The sequence below is a fragment of the Mastomys coucha genome, unplaced genomic scaffold, assembly GCF_008632895.1.
Source record: "Mastomys coucha isolate ucsf_1 unplaced genomic scaffold, UCSF_Mcou_1 pScaffold1, whole genome shotgun sequence".
Lineage (NCBI taxonomy): Eukaryota > Metazoa > Chordata > Mammalia > Rodentia > Muridae > Mastomys > Mastomys coucha.
This window is the reverse complement of record NW_022196891.1, coordinates 88,419,082-88,427,569: the sequence shown is the minus strand read 5'-3', so window position 1 is coordinate 88,427,569 and position 8,488 is coordinate 88,419,082.

The window sequence follows — 8,488 nt, the reverse complement described above, 5'->3', positions numbered from 1 at the left end:
AAAAAAAAAAAAGAGAAACCCTGTCTCAAAAAAACAAAACAAAACAAACTAAAACAACAACAACAACAAACCAGAAGAAACTAGGTGGACCCTCAGTGAGATGAGGCAATCTGGGGAAAGAGGTACATGAGCAGAGAGAAGGAATCATGACGTATTCCCAAGGATTATAGTAGACATGGGCTACCATACACATATTTTGAAGGCCTAGGTCATATATAATCTGCAGAAATAGATACTGACCAAGCTATGCACAGATCTAGAAAAAAAAAACCTTTCCCAGCTAACATAAAAGCTTATTCATTATGGATACTTCATAAACAAGATGATGGTGCCTGCCTAGCCTGCCATGTGCTCTGGGGAGGTGAGCTCTGGTTCTCCTGTTGGCAGCTGGGGCTCTCTCTGTGGAGCCATCTCTCCATCTCTAGTCACAGGCTCTTTTGTTAACTCTAAAGGTTTTTTACTTGTATATATATGTGTGTGTGTGTGTATTTGTATGTGTACGTGTGCATATGTGCATTCATGCATGTGTGTGTGGTGTGTGCATGTGTGTGGTGTGCATGTATGTGTATATGTGTGTGTACATGTGTGTGTTGGCATGTGCATGTGAGTCTGGGGCCTGTGGAACTCAGAGGCTTCATATGCCCCCTAGAGACCCAAGAGAAGGGCAATCTCAGCCAAGGAGTAGCCATGTGTATAAAGCTTACAAAAGATCCAAAGTCTGGGAGGGACCTCCTGACACTGGGATGGGGGACAAGTTGGGTAGAGGGAAAGACCCGACACCAGGAAGGCAGCCCGAAGGAAACTCTCCCAACTGGTTGGGAAGAAAAACTGAGATTGTATCTTTGAAAGTAGTTGTAATCTCAAAAACTAAATACCAATTTCCAGGGACACTATCTATCTATCACCCACAGGCAAACTTCAAGCTGAAGAGTCCCCCTGGTCTTAAAGGATAGGTGGCCTCTCACTACAGTCTCTGAAGGAGTGGAAAGGTGATCTTTCACTACAGTCTCTTTGGCACCATTTGAACTATTTGGTAATGCTTCTTAAATTTTGGAAATCCTAACCAGGCATGGTAGCACACTCTTTAATCCTAGCACATGGGAGACAGATGCAGGAGGATCTCTGTGAATTCAAGGTCAGCTTGGTCTAGAGTGAGTTCCAGACCAGCCAAGGCTACAAAGTAAGATCCTGTCTCAAAAATAAAAATAAAGCAAAAGAATGGGTTTTAAACATCTATAAATCCACACGAACCAACTTTCACGCGCTCACTCATTAGCAGCAGTGACAGGAAAGGGAGTCTGACCTCCGGAGTTTTCGGTCCAGAGAGAACCAGAGGAAGAACGGCGGCAGCGGATCTCAGTGACTTTATTCACAAATACAGAGGGGCCATCCAAGACAGCCGTGCAGCAGTGGGAAGTGATGTGCCAGCCAGAGTCCCAAGTGGGTGACAGGACCAATGCATGAGCTGGGTGACGGTAGACGTGACACACTTTCCAAGTGAGGACAAGCTTAGAGGTAAGGACTCAGTGACAATCAGCTCAGAGACAAAGGCTCCCTGGCATGAGAAGAAGAAACGCCCGTGTGTGTGTCCACATGTGTGCATGCGTGTAGGTGTGAGTATGTGCATGTGTGTGTAAGCGATTCCCACCCATCCTTGAGAGAGGCCAGATTCTGGGGAACAGGTGTCGCACAGTGCTAAAACAGCCATGCGCAGAAGCATGTGATCAGAGGTCTCAGTGATCTTGGGCCACAGAGAAGAACTCGAAAGACTCCTTATAGAGACAAGACACCATATGTGAATCGGATTCCAAAGCACTCTTGAGAAAAAGGAAGCTGTGCATACAAGCGCTCAGGAACCTCTCGAGCTCCGAGTTTCTGTTCTCACTGATATGATAAAACATCTGGCAAAAGCTACCCGAGGCAGGGCAGGTTTGTTGTAGTTCACGGTTTGGAAGTGCACAGTGCCTGGGTTTGGTGATTGTATATGGGATGGATCCCCAGGTGGGGCAGTCTCTGGACAGTCATTCCTTCAGTCCCTGCTCCACACTTGATCCATCCCATATACAATCACCAAACCCAGACACTATTGTGGACACCAACAAGTGCTGGCTAACAGGAGCCTGATATTGCTGTCTCCTCAGAGGCTCTGCCAGTGCCTGACAAATATAGAAATGGATGCTTACAGCCAACCACTGGACTGAGCACAGGGTCCCCAATGAAGGAGCTAGAGAAAGGACCCAAGGAGTTTACAGCCCCTTAGGACGAACAACAATATGAACTAACTAGTACCCTCAGAGCTCCCAGGGACTAAACCACCAACCAGAGAGTACACATGGTGGGACTCATGGCTCCAGCTGCATATGTAGTAGAGGATGGCCTTGTCGGTCATCAATGGGAGGAGAGGTCCTTGGTCCTCTGAAAGCTTCTATGCCCCAGTGTAGGGGAATACCAAGGCCAGGAATCGGGAGAGGGTAGGTTGGTGAGCAGGGGGAGGGGGTAGGGAATGAGGGTTTTTTGGAGGGGAAGCCAGGAAAAAGGAGAACGTTTGAAACATAAATAAGAAAATATCTAATTTAAATTAAAAAAAAAAAAAAAGCACACAGTGCTCTATGGCATCCAGAGGGTGAGTCTCATCGCACTGTGGCTACTGTGAAGAGGCAGAAAGATTCTCTTTTTTAATTTAGTCCCACGAGAAAGTTAGACTGGGAGATGACTGATTAAGTATCTGGGTGCCTGGGTGCCTGATAACAGAGGTAGGACTGAACCTTTAGGTGAGATTCTAACACCTGCCCTGCCCCACTTTCTCCTGACTCTGTCTTATCGAGGATCCTCTGGTGAAAGGTCTTGATGGCCAGACTGTAATGCAGCATCACTTATTAACACTTAATGAACACGAAAACACTGTACTGTGCCACTGTACTATGTCATTCATTAGTGAACTCCCTGGCAGGGACTCTGGGGCCAAGAGGGGCCAATGATGAGGCAAGGGGACTGGGCATAACACAGTTTTCATTTTCTTTGAAATATGGATCATACTGCAATCCCAGCACTCAAGAGGTCGAAGCAGAGGTGTTCTCTCAGGTTTGAGGCTGGCCTGGGCTACACACATTAGACCTTATCTCAAAGAAAACAAAAAAGAAATTTTAAAAAATTCTACTTTATTATTCTTTGATTCAGATATCTGAAGCCAGTTCAAGTAAATAATAATTACTACAAGAAATCAGGGCAGTTACCCAGGTGTTGTGGCACACACACACCTTTAATATTAGCACTCAGGAGGCAGAGGCAGGTGGATTTCTGAGTTCGAGGCCAGCCTGGTCTATAGAGTAGTTCAAGGACAGCCAGGGCTACACAGAGAAACCCTGTCTCAGAAAGAGAGGGAAGAAAGGGTCGGGGCGGTCAAGGCAAGAATGCAGCCAGTCCTCAGACAGACAGGCTTACTTCCCACCTTCCGTCTCCTCTCCTTTCTCCCTGAGGGCAACAGAAACTCCTGCAGGGCTCATTGTAACAAGGGTTCTGGGTCTCCTACCTCAGAGTGACTGGCTGGGAAGATCTGGGGACAGTTGATAACGATTAGACTACAGAGTGCTAGGGAAGGCATGTCCAAGTGACAACTGCCCTCCCATCGTGAGCCTGCCTGGTGCATCAAAGCCTGTCAGAAAGAGACATTCCACACACATGCAGCAGCAGATGAGGCCCCGGTATAGAAAAGGCTGCCGAGGCCATCCTGGAGTGACCCTCCTCAGACCACCTTCTGTGCACTAGGAATTCCTTGTGGTCTTGTGTCTGGGTACTATACCACAGTTAAGAAGGGTTTCCTCCTCTTTGGATCACTGCCCACAGGGCTTCTCTATTCCACGGAACAAGCAGGGACTCTGGGGAAGTCCTGGTCACCAGAGGCCTCTGTAGGATATGGGGGGCAGTGAGGATGGGCCCAGCCATGCATTAGGTTGCTCCAAAGGTTAGCAGAGAATTCCAAAAGACAATGTACAGAGGAGAATGCCCTCTAATGTCCCGGGGGAGCTCACATTTCTCAATAAGCACTCCTTAGACTAAAAAGAGCAGACACAAAGTACCTCATGCCCAGTGCCTGACAATCTTCTCTAGATGCCTGTGATATAGCTTAAGTACTGTTAGACCCATGATCCAGATAAAGAAGCTGAGGCACAGGGATAGGAGGCTATTTGCCTATGCTCACTCAAGCTCCTAATCACTATCCTGCTCTGAAGAGAAAACAGGAAACCGAGTAAGGTAGAGTAGGGGAATTTTTCAGGCCAGTCCTTGACTAATGTGACTCCAGGCAAGGAGTATTAACCTCGGGTTGTGGGTGATATTCTAAGATTACTCAGAAGTTTTTCAGGGCATGCATCATGCAGCTCCAGGTATGGAGCTCAGGCTTGTAGGCCCGCGACCGACCGTGTAACTCCAGGTATGGAGCTCAGGCTGGTAGGCCCACGACTGTGTAACTCCAGGTATGGAGCTCAGGCTGGTAGGCCCGTGAACCTGAACTCCCCTGACTCTAATGCTCTACTTCCCAAGAATGGCTCAGTCCAAGGACAAACAGGGGTAATAGAACAAAGATGGTGGCCAGGGAGCCAGGGCTACAAGCCTCTGGGTTTGAAAGTGTAGACTTTGTGATAGATGTGCAGAAAGATGTGTCTAATAAGCGTTCTTGTTGGTGAGTGGCGTAGATATGACCACCTTAATATGTGAACAAGATGTCAAGATAAGACATTCTAAGAGCCTGAGATACAGAACCATTCACACTCAAGCTCAGTCTGGCACATACATCAGTGTTTGAACATGTGTGTATGCAGCATGTTCATCTACATGTATGTTGTTTAAGTTTGTTTGAGTTGGACGAATGAACCACTTTGTTGAGTGGCTTTTATGGAGATTAACCTCATGATTCTTATTTTATTTCTTTTTCTGACTCTCTTAGCTTGCCAACACAGTCATCTTGTCTTTTATAGCCACGGAAAGAAATGTTACGTGCTCACAAAGATGCACGGCATGGGCCTCTTCCCTGACACCAATCAGCAGGGACAGGACAGACCCCAGCCTGCTCTGCCTCACAGGGACAGGACAGACCCCCAACCCGCTCTGCCTCACAGGTGAATTTCCAAGACTTTCCATCTGTGTGAGCTCCTGAGGTTGGCTTCGACATTCAAAAACAACTTTGGGATACATGGAAGAGAAGGCACCTAGTGGAATCTGCTTTGAAGACCTGGGGAGAGTCCTACTTTAGCCACACCCAGAACTTGTGGAACATGCACACCGAAGCCCTGTCTTCACAACATTCTCCCACCCACCAGGACCCTAGCACCTTTCAAGTCCTGAACAGACTTCTGAGCTCCGTCTGCTTCCTACCACGGCTCTGCCTTGAAGTGCGGCCTGTGTAGAGACAGCCCTGGGATCCAGGTCAGCATTTGAAGTGCGGCCTGTGTAGAGACAGCCCTGGGTTCCAATTCAGCATTTCTATGGTCTTAAAGGCTGTTTACCATCAGACTTAGGACTCAATGACATAACCTAGGGCTCTGATATAATTTTTAAATATATTTTCATTTGCATGTATTTCCAGTTGTGTCTGGAAAGGAACTGAACATAGGTCATTTTAAAATTTTAGACTTGGTAAAAGAAAATCACATTAAAAAAAAATACTGCCAAAGACCAAACCAAAGTCATTTCTATTTCAAAAGCAATCCTTGGGCTAGCTTTTTTGACTGGTCATGACAAGGCACCTCTTATCCTCCCCTCTCACTGTTAGAAAGACTTTTGAAATCTAGGGAAGATTTTTCTCCAAGTCCATTTTCAAAGTAAGCTCTGTACTTTTAAAGGTGACACGAATTTAGTAACCAGAAACTGGTCTTGGCTTGCAACCTCCCTCAGTTCTCATAAACACTCCACCGCTAGTTCCCTTCATGATGATGAAGTCTATTGATTGGCTCGGATCAGCTTGTGACCCAGCGGTGGCATTAGACATTGGCTATAAAGCATTGCCTCATGAATTTTTCATTGGCTAGAGTGTCTGGAGAGCTGGGCAGCAGCCTCTCAGAGTGCTCACTCTCCCTCCTCCTCTCCTCCCTGGGTTTCAGAGCTGATGATGCCACCCTGCAGGCCACATTATTGGATCAGAACGATTACAGCCTGATTCTTCTGAGCACAATCCAATTTCCTTTGCTTGTGTGATGGGCTTACGAGTAGTCATGTGCTTTTTGCTGGGGATGGCATCACAGGGTTACTAGCAAACACAGTAAGCTTAGGTCATTTCCCGTTAAGTGTATTCTTCGCGAGACTAAGACAATGTGTCATTCCACTAGCCTCTCCTGGTCCTCAAGACCTTCCAGGAGATGGAGTGCTCCTGGCAACTGGGGCATTGTCGGAGGCACTCCCATAACAGCAGAGAAGGAGCATCAGCCCCTCTTCCATTGCGGTGAAAATAAGACTTGAAGTAGCCAAGTGTCCCCAGACACTTGTACTGCAGCTGGTCCAGAGCATAGTAGGGCAGCTGAGAAGAACCCCACAATCCCATCCTCATCTGGTGGCAGCAGGGAGTCCCGAGACCCATTTTCCTTTAACAAAACAGGGAAAACTCCCCTCAGAGCATATCGAATCTCCAGATTTGGACACGAAACAGTTCAAGTTCTCCTGCATAGAAATGGTGCTTTCTTCCCAGTAGGTAAATTGTGTTGAAATAAAGTTCACACACCAATTGTTTTCAATTTTTAAAAATTGTACTTTCTCTCTCTCTCTCTCTCTCTCTCTCTCTCTCTCTCTCTCTCTCTCTCTGTGTGTGTGTGTGTGTGTGTGTGTGTGTGAAGGTACACATGTGGAGGCTAGAGGACAACTTGTGGGAGTTGGTTCTCTCCTTCTGCCATGTAGGACCCAGTGGGACTGACTCTGTCAGGGCCACTAGGGACAAATGTCTTTCCCACTGTGCCATCTCACTATTCCCCAAGCATCAATTTTTAAGGAGAAAACAAATGTTTAGAGGTAGGGTAAAGCAGTGGTGACCAGTGGAATGGAGAACTGGGCTATGTGTGTACATGGCCTTGCCTCTCATTGTGGCCTTTATTAAGGTTCTGTTTCCTCCATAATACATGGAGAAACCATGAGAACCCAGCAGCAGAGAGAGGGAGTTCTGGTCTCTACACTGTGGCTGGCTATTGTGAAATATTTTGTTGTACAGAGGAAAAAGAAAAAAGCCACAGAATTAGGAAGTTCCATGTTATAAGTAAGGCAAGAACTCTTCCTGGTTTCGGTCCGTGATAAAGGAATGGAGACCTCCTGGGAATTGTGGCTCGTGTGTACAGTGCTCCCTCCATCTTGTCCACAACCTCATACCTGAGCCCAACAATGAGGGAAGAAATCACCTTTAAATCCACAGTGCTTACCGCACGGCTCAGCCATGATACAAACTGTTGGAGAGCAGAAACAAGCAGACACATGCAGATGCTGGAGAGCCTATGACTGAGTTGGCTTTGTTTCTGGATGTTGGGCTTTTTCTTAGAACTTCCTCCTGAGTTTATGGGCTAAAATTTCCAAAGGAACATAGAGAACTTAGAAGAGCTAACTACCAAGTCAGAGAAGGCAGTGTGGTGTAGACTGTGACTCTGACCAGCCCTTCACTGGATTGCTTCTCATTTCTAGATGGAAGCTGTAGGCGCATCCCTTACCCAGACATGGGGACAACAGGATCCTTTGCCACTCTTTGCCAAATGCTGCACCATCCCCACAATTTCCAAGCCCATGGATTTTCTTGAGGTTTTGTATCTATTAGCAAACTTCTAATCAGAGATGTACAATTCCTGCCTTCAACTGGAACCCTGGGCTGCTGTAGATGACAGCAGCTCCCCTCAGTCTTTTACTGTCTACAGCTGTGACCTTCAGACTTAGTAAACATCTTCTCTTTGCTATTTATCCTGAGGAAATAACGCACCACTGTAGAACACTATAGAGCTGCTCATAACTGTTCCCTTCTTATGCTTCTGAAATCTCATTTTCCCTGTGTCATTTTTTCAAAGGCCCACGCTATGTTGGGTCTCCCTCTCTGTCTGTCTGTCTGTCTGTCTCTGTCTCTGTTTCTCTCTGTCTCCTGCTTGTAGATCAAATGAAAGCTCTCAGTTACTGCTCCAGTGTCATATTGTCTGCCTGCATGCCACCATGCTCCCCACCATGATGGTCATGAACTCACCCTCTGAAACTGTGAGCCCCCAATTAAATGCTTTCTTGTATAAGTTACCTTGGTCATGGTGTCCCTTCACAGCAATAGAAAAGTAAGACAAACACAAAACTTGGAAAAGATCTTAGAGGCTACTTGGTCTAAGCACAGTATTAAACTTGAAGTGGTGATGCCCTGTGTGGTGGCATGTGCTTTTAATTCCAGCACTCAGGAGTCAGAGACAGGCAGATTTCTGTGAGGTCCAGACCAGCCTGCTCTACAGAGCAAATTCTAAGATAGCCAGAGTTATACAAAGAAACCCTATCT